The following is a 16,809-nucleotide window of genomic DNA, read 5'->3' as shown; positions in this document are numbered from 1 at the left end:
AGAATTGCTTGAACATCGGAGGTGGAGGTTGCAGTGACCCAAGATCACGCCACTGCACTCCAGCCTGAGTGACAGAACGAGACTCTATCTCAATAAAAATAGAAAGAAAAAAGAAAAAAAAGAAAATATACAGATAGCACATAATCACACAAAAGGATGCTCAATATATCTCATTAGGAGACTGCAAATTAAAATAATGCTGAGATATCACTGCACACCTAGTGCAACTGTGGGACTCTTAAAAAAGCTCAACAGTAACAATTGGAGGTTGAAGAACAATAGGTACGGCCATTCATTACTGGCAGAATGCATGAATGGGTACAGTCACTTTGGGAAATAGTTTGACAGTTTTTCCCAAAGATAAACAAGTCTTACCTTACAATCCAACAAATGCACCCCTAAATTGTGTATGTTTAGACAGCTGCTTTGAAAAATTATGTTCAAACAAAAACTAGCATGTAATTATATACGAGGCACTCTACTCATAATGGCCAAAACTTGAAGTAATCAGAACGTTCTTCAATAGCTGAATGCACAATCAATTTGAAGTACAACCATGCAATGGAATACCATTCACCAACAGAAAGGAATGAACTGTCAATCCATGAAAACAAATGAATGAATCTTGCATCTATGTTGCTAAGTAAAGGGTGGCAGTATGAAGATGCTATACATTATATGACTCCATTCATATAACATTCTGGAAAAAGCACAACCAAAGAGATGATAGTCAGATCAGTGACTGTCTGGGGTGGGGATTTGAAGTATTCTGTATGCTACTTCAGTAGTGGATATCTGACACTATGCATTTGATAAAACCCACAGAATTTTAATGCACAAAGAACAAATCACAATCTACACAAATTAAATTATTTAGGATGTGGAAGTATCTAAGGACAAAATACAGAGTGCAACCAAGAATCTAACTGTATTACCAATGTATGTTGCAAGTGGTGGGCCAAAGGTGCTGAGCTGGAAATGAGTAGAATCCATAGACTAAAAACAAAACGTACTATATACACGAACAGTGGACTCTATTTTATAAAGTTATTTCCCATAGGGATAATAGTTAATTTTGAAACTACTATATCTGTAAAAAGAAAAATAACCATGATTTTCCTCTATACTATCAACACTCCACTTTTAACAGCAAATTGTGGGGGGTGGGGGGTGTTTCCCATACCAACCGATATTCCAACTCTCTGGAAAACAATTGGGTATCCTGTAATTCAACTGTGACACTGATTACCTGGAGTTAGTATACACCCTACAGGTTAAGGGCTTAGTAACACCAGACTGTCCACAACCTCAGATGCCAATCACAAGTTGTGAATCCCCAGTTTACCCAAACTTCTATATGACTTGGCTAGAAACTAGATATTCCTACACCCCCTCTTCAGGTTTGACAATTTGCTATGATGGCTTATGGAACTAGGAAATACTTACTTATGTTTACTAGTTATTATGGTCTCAATGTGTGTACACCCCCACCCCAAATTCCTATTTTGAAATGTAATCCCCAAAGGGATGGTATTCAGAGGTAACCGAGAGGTGATCGGATCATGAGAGTGCTGTCCTCATGAATGAAACCAGTGCCCTTATAAAAGCATCTAGGAGCCCGTTTCCCCATTCTGCCATGTCACGACATGCTAAAAGGCACTATCTATGATAGATGAGCCCTCACTAGACATCAAATCTGTCAGCCTTGATCTGGAACTTTCCAAATTCCATATTTTAGGAATTTTTATGGAAGCTTCATCATGTAGACATGACGGATTATTAACTCCATTTCCAGTCCCTTCACACCCTCAAAGGATTGCATGTTAAGCTAAAAGTTACAACCTTCTTATCATGGCTTGGTCTTTCTGGTGACCATCCCCATCCTGAAACCATCCAGGAACCCACAGAGTGTCCTTATTAGAACAGAAGCCATTCGTATTATCCAGGAGATTCCAAGAGATTTAGGAACTCTGCATCAGGAACCAGGGCCAAAGACCAAATATTAGAACACAAGATGCTCCTAGCAGCCCTACTGTTCAGGAAATTATAATAGTTTTAGAAGCTCTGTACCAGGAACTGCAGACACAGACCAAACATATATTTCTTATTAAGTCCCAACCTGGAATCTTGATCAAGAATGAACTCCTTGTTCCCAATAGTACAAGGGATGAAATAAATGGCAGATAGTAGGAGCCAGGTTCCTCACTATTACAGTGAGAAGTTACAGATAAAAAATAGGGAAGCCTAGAATGATCTCTGTCATAATGAGTCAGAATATATATATATACAACATAAGTATAAACTCACATTTAGCTTAACATATACATAGATGGTTCCACATAGAAACCTTTATAATTAAGTGGGTACATATAAGTTAGAAGACACACATATATTTCTTTGCACTGTCAGCTGTAAGTGTCATGACGCAATGACCATATTTAGTGGCCAGATGTAAGTTTTTCATACCATTCTCTAACAAAAGAAATCAGGGCTATTAGAAGAAATAGCTGAAACTAGGACTGGGACAGAAAATATATGAGCCAGGGTACTTTTGAAGTAACAGAAATAAATTATAAAAAAAAACCATGAAATTATGTAAAAGGAGCCAGTGGAAAGAGCTACCAATGGCCACAGCTATGAACAAAGAGCAACAAAATACTGTACAATTAGATAACAACCAAAAGATTAAAGTAACTATCTGTGGACCCATACTGGTATAAATAAATGATTAAACAGATATGCAAATGGGCTGAATAGAAATCTCTTATACAGAAGAATTCCAAATACCTGATATAGACAGCCATCAAGGAGGTGAGGCTAACTCCCCACTCCTTTAAGTATGAGCTCTGCATGATGACTTCCTCCAAAAGCATACATACAATATAGACATGGGAAAAAAGTAACCTCACAGTGAAAAACCTGAAAACACTGCCTCAACCAAGTGATAAAAGTTAACATTAATGGTGATAACACATCTTGAGAGCATGAAGTGACAGCATGAAGTGACTACACTAGCACTTGCAAACCAAAAATAAAATTCAAAGATCTTTCCCACAACCACCTCTCCACCAGGGGACACCAAAGTTAACCTGGAAGACTGGTTCAGGCTATGATGGGAAAGAGGTGGTCAGACATGCCTCATTATGCCCTCCTCCCTTTTGGAATTCAGGAAAAGCCAATCAGCATTTAACATCAACACAACCTTAAATCTGATAAGAAACATTTACAATCTATTCTCTCTGAAGCCTGCTACCTGGAAGCTTCATCTCCATGATAAAACCTTGGTCTCCATAACCCCTTATCATAACCCAGACACTCCTTTCTATTGATAGTAAGTCTTTCAACAAACTGCCAATCAGAAAACTTTTAAATGTACCTATAACCTGGAAGCCCCACCCCACCCTAATCCATTGGGTTGTCCCACCTTTCTGGACCGAACCAATATATATCTTAAATACACTTGATTGATGTCTCCTATCTCCCTAAAATGTATAGAACCAACCTGTACCCCAACGACCTTGAGCACATGTTCTCAGGGTCTCCTGAGGGCTGTGTCAAGGGCCATGGTCACTCATATTTGGCTCAGAATACATCTCTTCAAATATTTTACAGTCTTTGACTCTTTTTGTGGACACACTACACATCTGCTCTGCTTCCCGCAAACCCCTAAACCCAGGCTGATTATGAGAAAAACCCCAAGTAAACCACAATGGAGGACATTCTACACAATACCTGACCAATCCTCCTAACACTGTTCCAGGTCCTCAGAAGTAAAGTCTGAGAGACTGTCACAGCCAAGAAGAGCCTGACATGATGACTAAATGTCCTATGGGATCCTAGATAGGATCCTGGGAGAGAAAAAGGCAGAACTAAGGGAAACCAAATAAGATGTGAGCTTATTTAATAATATAGTAATACCCAGTCATTAAGTATGACAAGAAATGATGTAAGATGTTGGTCAGGAGTGGTGGCTCATGCCTGTAATCCCAGCACTTTGGGAGGCTGAGGCGGGCGGATCACCTGAGATCAGGAGTTCAAGACCAGCCTGGCCAATGTAGTGAAACCTCATCTCTACTAAAAATACAAAAATTAGCCGGGCATGATGGCAGGCACCTGTAATACCAGCTACTCAGGAGGCTGAGGCAGGAGAATCACTTGAACCTGGGAGGCGGAGGTTGCAGTGAGCCGAGATCATGCCACTGCACTCCAGCCTGGTTGAGACTCTGTCTGGGAAAAAAAAAAAAAAAAAGATGTTAAACCTATCTGATACATGTTGATATGTTAAAAAGAGGGGAAACTAGGTTGCATCTACATGGGAAATCTGCATTTTCTTCCCAATTTCTGTATGAATCTAAAACAAATTTAAAATAAAACCTCTATTTAAGAATTGTAATTTTTTCAGATATCTGCTAAATTATTTGTACTAAAAATTAGTAATTGACAGTAACTACTCCTATTTTTAAAAATAAGAGCATTCATGATACTGCAAAGTAAATTATACAGACTAATATATACTTTCAAAGAAATGCCCCTTTTACATGTTTTATGTTAAGATAACATATACGTGTAAACATGGTCATATCATTTTTCTTATGGTGTAGTTCACTCTCTAAGAAAGCTGGTCATCTTAGAACCAGGGAAAAAAATTCACATTTTGGAGACTATTTCAATTTATGGCTGGACGTTTTCAAAGTATGACTTTGTGAAAAAAAAAAAAGTTCAAATTGATTCCTTGTGACTGGATCACTTATTCTAATGAATGCTTGTCTTTATTTTGTTTCCCAGCATTCCTTTCAGCTACGATACAACAGAAGCAAATATTTGCCACTGGAAAAAAATATTCAAAGACACTCTTAGGTTAATCTATAGCTGATGACAGTCAGTCTAGTCTACATAGCAAGCAGCTTCAAGATATGATTACTTAGCTAAGAGGGAAATGGGACGTGACTGCTGCCTCATTCCCACGCCTCCCTGGACCTGATAATTTAGAGGAAGCTCACATTCGCAAGATAAAAATTTTCTTTTCTTTCTCAGTATTAAATATGCTGTCACAATAGAAGAAAGCTTTACTGACTTCTTAAATGATGTGTTGAGACCGGAAACCTAAAATGATAGTTACTGAGAATACTGCTAATGCCCTAAGTTTTTAGTCACACCCTCACCTAGGTAGGAACCTAACCAAAAGGGGAGAACTGTTGAACAAATTACGGGAGGTCATTGTTTTGGTCACAACTCCCGCATTAGGCCACACTGAGCAGGCAAAACCAGAATGGAGACACTCACGCTGAATGACACACAACAAAGCTGAAACTTTAAGGAAGTAGATAGATCCCAAAAGAGCTCCCTTTTTCCCTGAAGAGATTCCAGTCTACCTGAGTCAGCATAAAGAAGTCCCCTCTGCTTTAATTCTTACCAAAACAAGTAACTTGAAGTAATCTGATATTAACAAATCAGTTGTTATTTTCTATTGCTCTATTTCCGCCTTACACAACAGTGTTCTGATATTGCCCAGAGGGCACTGAGACCAAATAAAACTTGAAAATGCCACACTGAAAGCAAATAAGTCCTAATAACTCAATTTACAACGATAACAAAGAGTGACACCAATGCCCAAAGTTTTGATCAATATCTCAAAATTGAGAGGCTGACCAAAAGGGAGGAATTCTTACATCAAACAACATTTGGGCTTTAGAAGCCTCTCAAGGAGTCCTTGTAAAGAGTCGCGGCCGGGCGCCGTGGCTCACGCCTGTAATCCCGGCACTTTGGGAGGCCGAGACGGGTGGATCATGAGGTCAGGAAATCGAGACCATCATGGCTTACAAGGTGAAACCCAGTCTCTACTAAAAAAAAATACAAAAAAATTAGCCGGACTTGGTGGTGGCAGCCTGCAGTCCCAGCTACTCGGGAGGCCGGGACAGGAGAATGGCACGAACCCGGGAGGCGGAGCTTGCTGTGAGCTGAGATCGCGCCACTGCACTCCAGCCTGGGCGACAGAGCGAGACTCCGCCTCAAAAAAGAAAAAAGAAGAAGAAGAAGAATCGCAACCTAATTTAGTATAGAAACAAACTGAAAATCTGACTTGGGAATGTATCATGGTAACAAATAGCGGCGGTTCAGCCAATCACATCAGCCGAGTGTCAGTCAATGGCCGGCAGCCAGCTGTTCAAAACAAGTTCCAAGAAGGCAAATCCAGGCTGTAACCAGGTCTGTAACCAATCCAGCCACCTCTATACCTCACTTCTGTTTTCTGTATGTCACTTTTTTTCTCTGGCTATAAATATAACCCGCACATGTTGTGTGGCAGATCATTCTGAACCATTTTTGGTCTGGACTGCTGCCTGATTCTAGAACCACAAAAAAAAGCCAATTAAGACCTGCAAACCCACATTTGTTGTAATTTTGTATTTTAACAGTTGTGCCCTACAAAAGACATTAAGCTGAAATTAATTAAAAATCATTTACGGTCATGATTAGGTCATAAAAAATTGTCAAACATAACAATTCTTCAAAAAAGCTAAAAAGTATATTTTAAAAATATTGTTGATGGAAAAAAGAGTGCAAAAGTAGATAGGAAAATTATGTACAAAACTAAAAACAGAGGAGAAATTAAAAGTCAAATAATTGCATCAAACTGGAAACCTAGAAAAATGGGTGATTTACTAGTAAAAATACACATTAACAAAATGGGCACTGAAATAAGGCAACTATGAATATACCAATTAGCATAGAAAAGCTAAGAAAGGTCCTTAAAGATCTCCCAGTGGAAAAAGGCCCCAGGACCATCTGGGTCCATAGCTTAGTGTAAGCTGACTTAACTAAATGTGATTTTACACTCGTGCATTGCATACATATGATGGTGGTCCCATGAGATAAAAATGGAGCTGAAAAATTCCTTCCTAGCCATCTTGTCATAAACTCATGGCTCAATGCATTACCTTTTCTCTGTTCTGATACCATGAAAGGAAAATAAATCTCAGGACCCCCAAATCACTAAGCCAAGGGAAAAGTCAAGCTGGGAGCTATGTCAGGCAAATCTGCCCTCATTCTATTCCTAACTAAGATAGCTACAAAGATAAAAAGGTACATACCTCACTCACAATCTGCCCACAAAGAATTTCCTTTTGGACAAAGGACAGACAGCACTCAAAGTCATCCCTCACCTGAGACAGATGCATATCTGACTGCTTCCTCTGCCCTATTATTTATGTAAAAATGCAGATTCATTGAGCCAGACTAAATTGTGTATTCAGTGGAAGGCTGATGAAGGATTCAAAAGAATGCAGCCTTTTGTCTCTAACCTACTTCTGACCTGGAAGCACCCCCACTTCCTGCTTCCAGTTGTCCCGCCTTACTGGGCCAAATGACTGTACATCTTACACGTCTCATGTATCCCTAAAATGTACAAAAGCAAGCTCTACCCTGGCCACCTTGGACACACGTCGTCAGGACCTCCTGAGGCTGTGTCATGGGCGTGTCCTTAATCTTGGCAAAATAAGCTTTCTAAATTGACTGAGGCGCGCCGGCGCAGGCGCGTCCCCTGGGGGGCGAGGGGGAGGCGCGGCGCAGGCGCAGAGACGCACGTCGTTGGGCTGTGGGTTTGGGGGGAGGTGAGTGGTGCAGACGCAGAGTCACACGCCACCGCCGGGGTGGAGCGTTGTAGGCGCAGAGACGCACGTCCCCGGGGGCGCGGCGCAGAGACGGGTTGAACCTCAGTAATCCGAAATGCCGGGCTCAGGTGCCCCCTGCTTGCAGCCAGGCACTACAGGACCCGCTTGTCCGCGGTGCCGTCCCAGTGCCCCCCCTGCTAGCGACTAGGGCAACTGCAGGGCCCTCTTGCTTACAGTAGTGGCCAGCGCCCCCTGCTGGCGCCGGGGCACTGCAGGGCTCTCTTGCTCGCAATATAGTGGCCGCACGCCTCCTGCAGGCAGCTAGGGACGTTGCAGGGCCCTCTTGCTCACAGTGTAGTGGCAGCACGCCCACCTGCTGGCAGATGGGGACACTGCCAGGCCCTCTTGCTTGCAGTGTAGTCGGGGCACGCCCTCTTCTGGCCGCTGGGGGCACGACAGGATCCTCTTGCTCACAGTGTAGTGGCAGCACGACAGGGCACTGCAGGGTCCTCTTGCTCATGGTGTGGTGCCCGTACGCCACCTGCTGGCAGCTGAGGACACTGCAGGGCCCTCTTGCTCACAGTGTAGTCGTCGTACGCCCACTGCTGGCAGCTGGGGACACTGCCAGACCCTATTGCTGTCAGTGTCGTGGCAGCACACCACCTGCGGGCAGATGGGGACTAGGCAGGGCCCTCTTGGTCCCGGTGTGACGGCCTCCTGCACCACTAAAGTCAGAGCGCCAGTTATTAAGCCCCATCAGTTCTGTAAATTCAAACTGAAACGGAGCTATTACTGGGGAGAGCTGATGTCCCAGTTCTTGTTTAACTTGGAAGAAACATTTTCACCAAGAGGCAGTACAAAGATGGCAGATAACTTCATTGAAAAGAAATACAGTGTAAAGAGCTTATTGTAGAAAAATAGGGAGGAGTGGGCTGAGCGTGCATTAAAGCAGCCTAAGAGTCCTGTGCAGGGAATTTTATTTTGGATTTCGTCACATTCCTGCCTCTGTCTCAAGTCTCCACCTGTTTTCTTTGTCTGGTTTTCCTGCTACTGCCTTAGCTCCCCAACTTGCCCCACTTAGGCTTGTGGGACCTCCTCACTGTTGGTTGAGGTACACGTGTGGTGATCAATACGAATCCACTTTAGCACCAGCCTCCTTCCCACCATCCCAGGCACGCTGACAGCGATCACATTTGTACCTACTGCACCTGCCTCTTTTGAATGTCCTTCTCTGCCCTAATCTGTACTTATAGTGCCAGGTTTCTCTTAAGAATGTCCCCTTTGGCCTTCTTATCAGCATGTAGCTAGCAATATTCTGACATTTTTATTGCAGAGTGAATGACTGGGGCATCTTCAGAGGAGTTCTAGGGTGTTTCTTTCTGCATAGGCACCTCTTCTCCCTCCTACCCACAATTGACAAGTGCCCATCCACTCCAGCACTAGAGATGCTACTAATATGTGAATTTTTGGTGGTCCCTCCAGGTGAGCCTTCCCAGACTTTCCCTTTTCCAGGAGGGCCCCTCCTGTTCATGTCTAGCTACCTATCTACTCTAACAAAGCCCACTATCCTGTGACTTTCCCAAAAATCGTGAGGGAACGATTAATTGGAAACCATAAGAAATGATATGGATATAGATGAAAACTTTACAACTTACACAAATAATCACTCAAAATCATCCTTACACTAAAAATGCAAAACTATACAACTTCTAGAAGAAACAATAGAAGAAAAGCTATCTGCCTTTGGGTTTGGTAATGAATTTTAACAAATGACACAAAAGGTAGATATACACAAAAGAAATGACAGTGTGGATTTCTTAATATTTAAAGTTTATACTCTGGAAGAGACCTTCTTAAGAGAACAAAAAGACAAGCCACATATTGAAGAAAATATTTGCAAAATACACATCTGAGAAAGAATTTGTCTTCAAAATATATAAAAAATTATTAAAACTAAACAATAAGTTAAACAGCCCAACTAAAAATGCACACACATCTGAACAGACACCTCACCGAAGAAGATCTACAGATGGCAAGTAAACACATTGAAACCACAATGTGGTTACAATTGAAAACCACAATGAGATAGCACAGCTGGTCTATATCTGTTAGAATTGCTAAACTGACCCTGACCCTGACCCTAACCCTAACACCCTAACCCTGACCCTGACCCTAACCCTAACCCTAACCATAACCCTAACCAACAACATAAGAAGACCCCATCTATACAAAAAATAAAAGACATTAGCCAAATGTGGTGGTGGGAACCCTGTAATTCCAGCTACTTGAGAGGCTGAAGCAGGAGAATCACTTGAGCCCTGGAGGTTGAGGCTTCAATGAGCTATGATTGCACCACTGCACACCAGCTTGGACAACAGAGCGAGGCCCTGTCTCTTAAAAAGAAAAGAAAAAAAACCTGTTTTTCTAAGTTCTGTGAGTTGTTCTAGTAAATAATTAAACTCAAGAAGAGGGTCATGGGAAACCCTGATTTCTAACTGGTTGGTCCAAATACAGGTGACAACCTAGGACTTGCAACTGGCATCTGAAGTGAGGGTGGTCTTGTGGGGCTGAGCCCCTAACCTGTGGGTTCTGTGCTAACTCTAGGTAGTGTCAGAATGGAATCGTGGGATACGCAGTTGGTATCCAGAGAGTTGGAGAACTGGTGTAGAAACTCTGCACACACATTTGGTCAGAAGTCTGTGAGTAGAGAGAAACGTGTTGCGGGAAGTCAGGGACCCCAAACGGAGGGACTGGCTGAAGCCACGGCAGAAGAACATAAATTGTGAAGATTTCATGGACATTTATTAGTTCCCCAAATTAATACTTCTATAATTTCTTAGGCCTGTCTTTACTGCAATCTCTGAACATAAATTCTGAAGATTTCATGGACACTTATCACTTCCCCAATCAATACCCTTGTGATTTCCTATGCCTGTCTTTAATCTCTTAATCCGGTCATCTTCGTAAGCTGAGGATGAATGTCCCCGCAGGACCCTGTGATAATTGCGTTAACTGCACAGTCAGGGAACCTGGCTCAGCCTGGCCCAAGCCTTCTCCCACAGGGGGGTACACAGCCTGGACGGCAGGGAAATAGACCATCAGGCACTACAGGAATTGACACAGGTGGTGTCTGGCACTGCATCATACTCTGGCCCAAAGCCTTCTACTCAGTATGGAGCTCCAGGCCACTCTGCAGCCCCTGGTGAGGGAGGTGACCAGTGGGCAGCCCTGCTGCTGTCCACCTGAGCTGCTCATTCCCAGCACATGGCCAGTGAGGACATAGCGAGTGATGAGGAGCACACGGTCATCCATGAGGAGGAGGGGGTGATGATGTCATTGCTGATGATGGCTTTAGCACCACTGACACTGATCTGAAGTTCAAGGAGTGGGTGACCGACTGAGAGTGGGGACAACTCTGGGGAGGAGCCAGAGGGCAACAAGGGCTTTGGTGGGAAGGTATTTGCACCTGTCATTCCTTCCTCCTTTACTCCTGCCGCCCCTTGCTGGATCCTGAGCCCCCACGGTCCCCCGATCCACCTGCAGCTTTTGGCAAAGTCTATGGTCCCACCCTGTCCTCCTCCTACACATACTCGGATGCTTCCTCCTCAACCTTGGCACCCACCTCCTTCTTACTGGGCCCAGGAGCCTTCAAAGCCCAGGAGTATGGTCAAGGCAGCAGAGCGGGCCCCCTATGGCCCCTACCCCTGGGGATGGGGACCCACGGACGCCTTCCAAGGTGACCTGTTTCCTCCCAATGGATTCTGCCACCTTCTGGGGCAAGAGGCCTGAAAGCGTGGGTGACCTGGAGCTACCAGGCTCCTCAGTCATCAGGGTCCCAAATCCTTTCAGTTTGGGATGGAATAAGGCCTGCCTCTTTTTTTTTTTTTTTTTTTTTTTGAGACGGAGTCTTGCTCTGTCGCCCAGGCTGGAGTGCAGTGGTGCGATCTTGGCTCACTGCAACCTCTTCCTGCCGCGTTCACGCCATTCTCCTGCCTCAGCCTTCCGGGTAGCTAGGATTACAGGTGCACGCTACCACGTCCGGCTAATTTTTGTATTTTTAGTACAGACGGGGCTTCATCATCTTGGCCAGGCTGATTTCGATCTCCTGACATCGTGATCCGCCTGCCTCCACCTCCCAAAGTGCTGGGATTACAGGCGTGAGCCACCACGCCTGGCCAACGCCTGGTCCTCTTATCTATACCCCCTACCCTTGCAGCTGCGCCGGGGGAAAGCTGGGCAGTTTCCCTCCTCCGAGCCCCTGTACATACCATGAATTGTGGGACCTTCAGAGCTTTTCACTTTTCGGAAAATAGCTCCTGTTGGGGCTACAAGATGGAGTGTGAAGAGGGCCTTGGGCCACAGGGAGGTGCCTGTGGACTAGGGGGAGTTCATGCACCCCTTCTTTCCCCAGAGGGGCTGGACTCAGGTGAGTATGGGGGTGGGGGCTCCTGCACTTCGACACAGGCAGCGGGAGGGTTTTCTCCCCATTCCCTCTGCACTCCCAACTTGAGCTATACTTTTGCAGAAAGTGATTCACCCTGCCTTTGCCCCCTTCCCCAGAACAGAACACGTTGATCATGGGCGATATTTTTCATTGTGTCAAACAGTTGCCGTGACCGTCATTAAACCTGTTTAACACCAAATAATAAGGAAAATAAAATAAAAAATTCGGGCTTGGTGCAGAAACTCACCCCAAATAAATCACCTACCAAAATATTTACATAATGGTGGAAATATTCCAAAATTCAATATTTTGGGATTTATACACAAAAGATAAACAAATTAGAGGCCAAGAGGCTGCCAGAAGGGAAAAACGGGGCCTGGGAAGGCCGTTGTGAGGAATGAGCTGGGCCTAAAGAGGCCACTGGCAGGCGGGAGCTGGGCCTGCCGAAGCGGCCGAGAGGCAGGAGCTTTGGACTCGGGAGGCCGCAATGAGGCGAGAGCTAGCTGGGCATGGAGAGTCCGCTGTGAGTCCGCTGTGAGTCCGGGCCCGTGCAGGCCTTCGAGAGGCAGGAGGCCGGGCCTGCAAAGGCCCACTGGAGGTCAAGTTCTGGGCCTGAAGAGGCCACCAAAAGTCAAAAGCGGGGCCTGGGAAGGCCGCCGAGAGCCATGAGCTGGTCTGGGCTGAAAGAGGCCACTGGGAGGCAGGAGGAGCTGGGCCTGGAGAGGCTGACTCGAGGAAGTTTTGCACCTGGAGAGGCCACCGAGAGGACGGAGCTGGGCCCGGGGAGGCCGACTTGCTGCTCTTCCGGGCCCAATTCCAGGCCGACTTGACGACGACTTGGGCCTGCTGGGAGCTGGGCAGGAGCTGAGTCCAAAGACGTTGTTGGGAGGCCAGAGTCAGGCCTGGAGACGCAGCCGGGAGGAAGAGCTGGGCCCGGAGAGGATGCCGGGAGGCTGCAAGTGGGTCTGGAGAGGCCGATTTGAGGAGGCCTGGCCTCCGCCTCCCGCATGGCGGCCTCTGCAGGCACAGCTGTTTCTCCTGGCTGCATCTCCCGCCTCCCAGCAAACAAGCTTTTTTGGCTCAGCTCCCGCCTGCGTTTGTAGACCCCGAAGTTTCTGCAACCAAGCTCTTCAGACCCACATCCCACCTCCCAGTACCTGAACAGTCCCAGCTCGGGCTGGAGGCGAGCGTCTACAGGCCCCGCTGTTGCCTCCCAGGGGTGTCTCCAGGCCCAGCTCTCACCCCACCACGACCTCCCAGGCCCAAGTCGCTGCCTGCCTCCCAGCAGCCCGCGTGCGACCCTGCTCCTCCCTCACGGTGGCCTGTTGAGGCAGGGGGTCACGCCGACCTCTCTCAGCGTGAGAGGGGCCGGTGTGAGGCAAGGGGCTCCCATGGACCTCTGTCAGTGTGGGAGGGGCCGGTGTGAGGCAAGGGGCTCACGCTGACCTCTCTCAGCGTGGGAGGGGCCGGTGTGAGGCAAGGGGCTCCCATGGACCTCTGTCAGTGTGGGAGGGGCCGGTGTGAGGCAAGGGCTCACTCTGACCTCTCTCAACGTGGGAGGGGCCGGTGTGAGGCAAGGGGCTCACGCCGAACTCTCTCAGCGTGGCAGGGGCCGGTGTGAGGCAAGGGCTCACGCTGACCTCTCTCAGCGTGGGAGGAGCCAGTGTGTGGCAGGGGCTCATGCCTCTGGGCAGGGTACCAGCAGATCCACCCTGTCTATACTACCTTCCTGTCCAGCAGATCGACCCTGTCTACACTACCTGCCGGGCCAGTAGATCCACGCTATATACACTACCTGCCTTGCAAGCAGATCCACCCTGTCTACACTACCTGCTTGTGCAGCAGGTCCACCCTGTCTAAACTACCAGCCTGTGCAGCAGGTGCACCCTATCTACACTACCTGCCTCTCCAGCAGATCCACTCTGTCTATACTACCTGCCTGTTGAACAGATCCACCCTGTCTACACTGTCTGACTATCCAGCAGATCCACTTTGTCTATACTACCTGCCTTTCAAGCCGATCCACCCTGTCTATACTACCTGCCTATCCAGCAGGTCCACCGTGTTTCCACTACCTGCTTGCCCAGAAGATCCACCCTGTCTACACAACCTGACTGCCAGTAGATCCACGCTACCTACACTACCTGCCTGGCCAGGAGATCCACCCTGTCATCACTACCCGCTTCTCCAGCAGGTCCACCCAGTATACACTACTTCCTTCCCAGCAGATCAACCCTGTCGATACTACCTGCCTGGCCAGTAGTTCAACGCTATCTACCCTACCTGCCTGATCAGCAGACACGCCCTGCATATACTACTTGCCTGTCCAGCAGGTCTACCGTGTCTAAACTACCTGCCTGCCCTGCAGATCCACCCTGTCTATACTACCTCCCTGGCCAGCAGATCGACCCTGTCTACACTACCTGCCAGTCAAGCAGGTATACCCTGTCTACAATACCTGCCTGCCCAGCAGGTCCACCCTGTCTACACTACCTGCCTGGCCAGTAGATCCACGCTATCTACACTACCTGCCTGCCCAGCAGATCCACCCTGTCTACAATACCTGCCCGCCCAGCAGATCCACCCTGTCTATACTACCTGCCTGGCCAGTAGTTCCACGCTATCTCCACTACCTGCCTGACCAGCAGACACGCCCTGTCTATACTACGTGCCTCTGCAGCAGATCCACTCTGTCTACACTACCTGCCAGTCCAGCAGATCCGCCCTGTCTCTACTACCTACCTCTCCAGCACATCCACTCGGTCTACACTAACTGCCTGGCCAGTAGATCCACCCTATCTACACTGTATCCCTGGCCAGCAGATCCGCCCTGTCTACACTACCTACTTGACCAGCAGATCCGCCCTGTCTACACTATCTACCTGGCCAATACATCCACGCTATCTACATTACCTGCCTGGCCAGCAGAACCACCCTGTCTACACTACCTGTTTGTCTAGCAGGTCCACCCTGCCTACACCAGCTGCCCGTACAGCAGATCCACCCTATATACACTACCTGCCCATCCAGCAGATCCACCCTGTCTATACTACCTGCCTATCCAGCAGATCTACCCTGTCTACACCACCTGGCGGCCCAGCAGATTCAACCTATCTATACTACCGGCCTGGCCAGTAGATCCACGCTATCTACACTACCTGCCTGTCCAGCGAATCCACGCTGTCTATACGACCTACCTGTACAGCAGGTCCACCCTGTCTACACTACCTGCCTGCCCAGCAGATCCACCCTGTCTACACTACCTGCCTGGCCATTATCTCCACGCTATCTACACAACCTTCCTGGCCAACAAATACACCCTGTCTATACTATCTGCCTGTCCAGCAGATCCACCCTGTCTATACTACCTCCCTGGCCAGCTGATCCAACCTGTCTATACTACCTGCCTGGCCAGCAGATCCACCGTGTCTATACTACCTGCCTGTCCAGCAGACCAAACCGTCCACACTACCTGGCTGCCCAGCAGGTCCGACCTGTGTACACTACCTGCCTGCCCAGCAGATCCGCCCTGTCTACACTACCTGCTTGACCAGTAGATCCACCCTGTCTACACTACCTGCCCGCCCAGCAGATCCACCCTGTCTATACTGCCTCCCTGGCCAGTACATCCACGCTATCTACACTACCTGCCTGGCCAGCAGATCCGCCCTGTCTACACTACTTGCTTGTGCAGCAGGAATACCCTGTCTACACTACCTGCCTGCCCTGCAGATCCACCCTGTCTACACTACCTGCCTGGCCAGCAGATCCACCCTCTCTACACTGCCTGCCTTTCCAATAGATCCACCATGTCTATACTACCTCCCTGGCCAGTAAATCCACCCTGTCTATGCTACCTACCTGGCCAGCAGATCCACCCTGTCTACACTACCTGCCTGTCCAGCATATCCGCCCTGTCTACACTACCTGCCTGTCCAGCCCATCCACGCAATCAACACTAACTGCCTAGCCTGCAGATCCACCTTGTCTACACTAGCTGCTTGTCCAGCAGGTCCACCCTGTCTACACTACCTGTCTACCCAGCAGATCCACCCTGTCTACACTACCTGTCTGGCCGGTAGATCCACACTATCTACACTACTGGCCTGGCCAGCAGATCCACCCTGTGTATACTACCTGCTTGTCCAGAAGATCCACCCTGTCTATACTACCTCCCTGGCCAGCAGATCCAACATGTCTACACTACCAGCCTGGCCAGCACATCCACCCCGTCCACACTACCTGCCTGGCCAGCAGATCCACGCTATATACACTACCTGCCTGGACAGCAGATCCACGCTGTCTACACTGCCAGCCTGAACAGCAGATCCACCCTGTCTATATTACCTGCTTGTCCAGCAGGTCCACACAGTGTACACCCAGCAGGTGCAACCTGTCTACACTACCTGCTGGCCAATAGATCCACGCTATCTCCACTACCTGCCTGTCCAGCAGATCCACCCTGTCCATACTACCTGCTTGTCCAGCAGATCGACCCTGTCTACACTACCTGCCTGGCCAGTAGATCCACGCTATCTACACTACCTGCCTTGAAAGCAGATCCACCCTGTTTACACTACCTGCCTATCCAGCAGGTCCACCCTGTCTACACTACTGGCCTGTCCAGCAGGTGCACCCTATCTATACTACCTGCCTGTCCAGCAGATCCACCCTGTCTATACTACCTGCCTATCCAGCAGGTCCACCCGGTCTACAATACCTGCCTGGCCAGTAGATCCACCCTGTCTACACTACCTG

At 47.7% G+C, this 16,809-nt stretch overlaps 1 protein-coding gene across 4 annotated transcripts in view; it reads right to left on the bottom strand.

The window, feature by feature from the left end:
* LOC134756600 (mucin-2-like) overlaps nt 1-16,809 on the bottom strand; it is a 65,504-nt gene that overhangs the window by 4,621 nt on the left and 44,074 nt on the right. Inside the window, exon 1 of one of the 4 annotated variants that reach the window (XM_063694528.1) lies at nt 4,114-4,221. The exons of the other annotated variants lie outside the window; for them this stretch is intronic. The gene's annotated coding sequence lies outside the window, so the exon portion shown is untranslated. Of the gene's footprint in view, nt 1-4,113; nt 4,222-16,809 lie in introns of those variants that run through there. 4 annotated transcript variants of the gene reach the window in all.

Source organism: Gorilla gorilla, chromosome 10, assembly GCF_029281585.2.
Source record: "Gorilla gorilla gorilla isolate KB3781 chromosome 10, NHGRI_mGorGor1-v2.1_pri, whole genome shotgun sequence".
NCBI lineage: Eukaryota > Metazoa > Chordata > Mammalia > Primates > Hominidae > Gorilla > Gorilla gorilla.
Note: the sequence above shows the minus strand (reverse complement) of the source record. Positions and strands in the feature narration are given on the sequence as shown.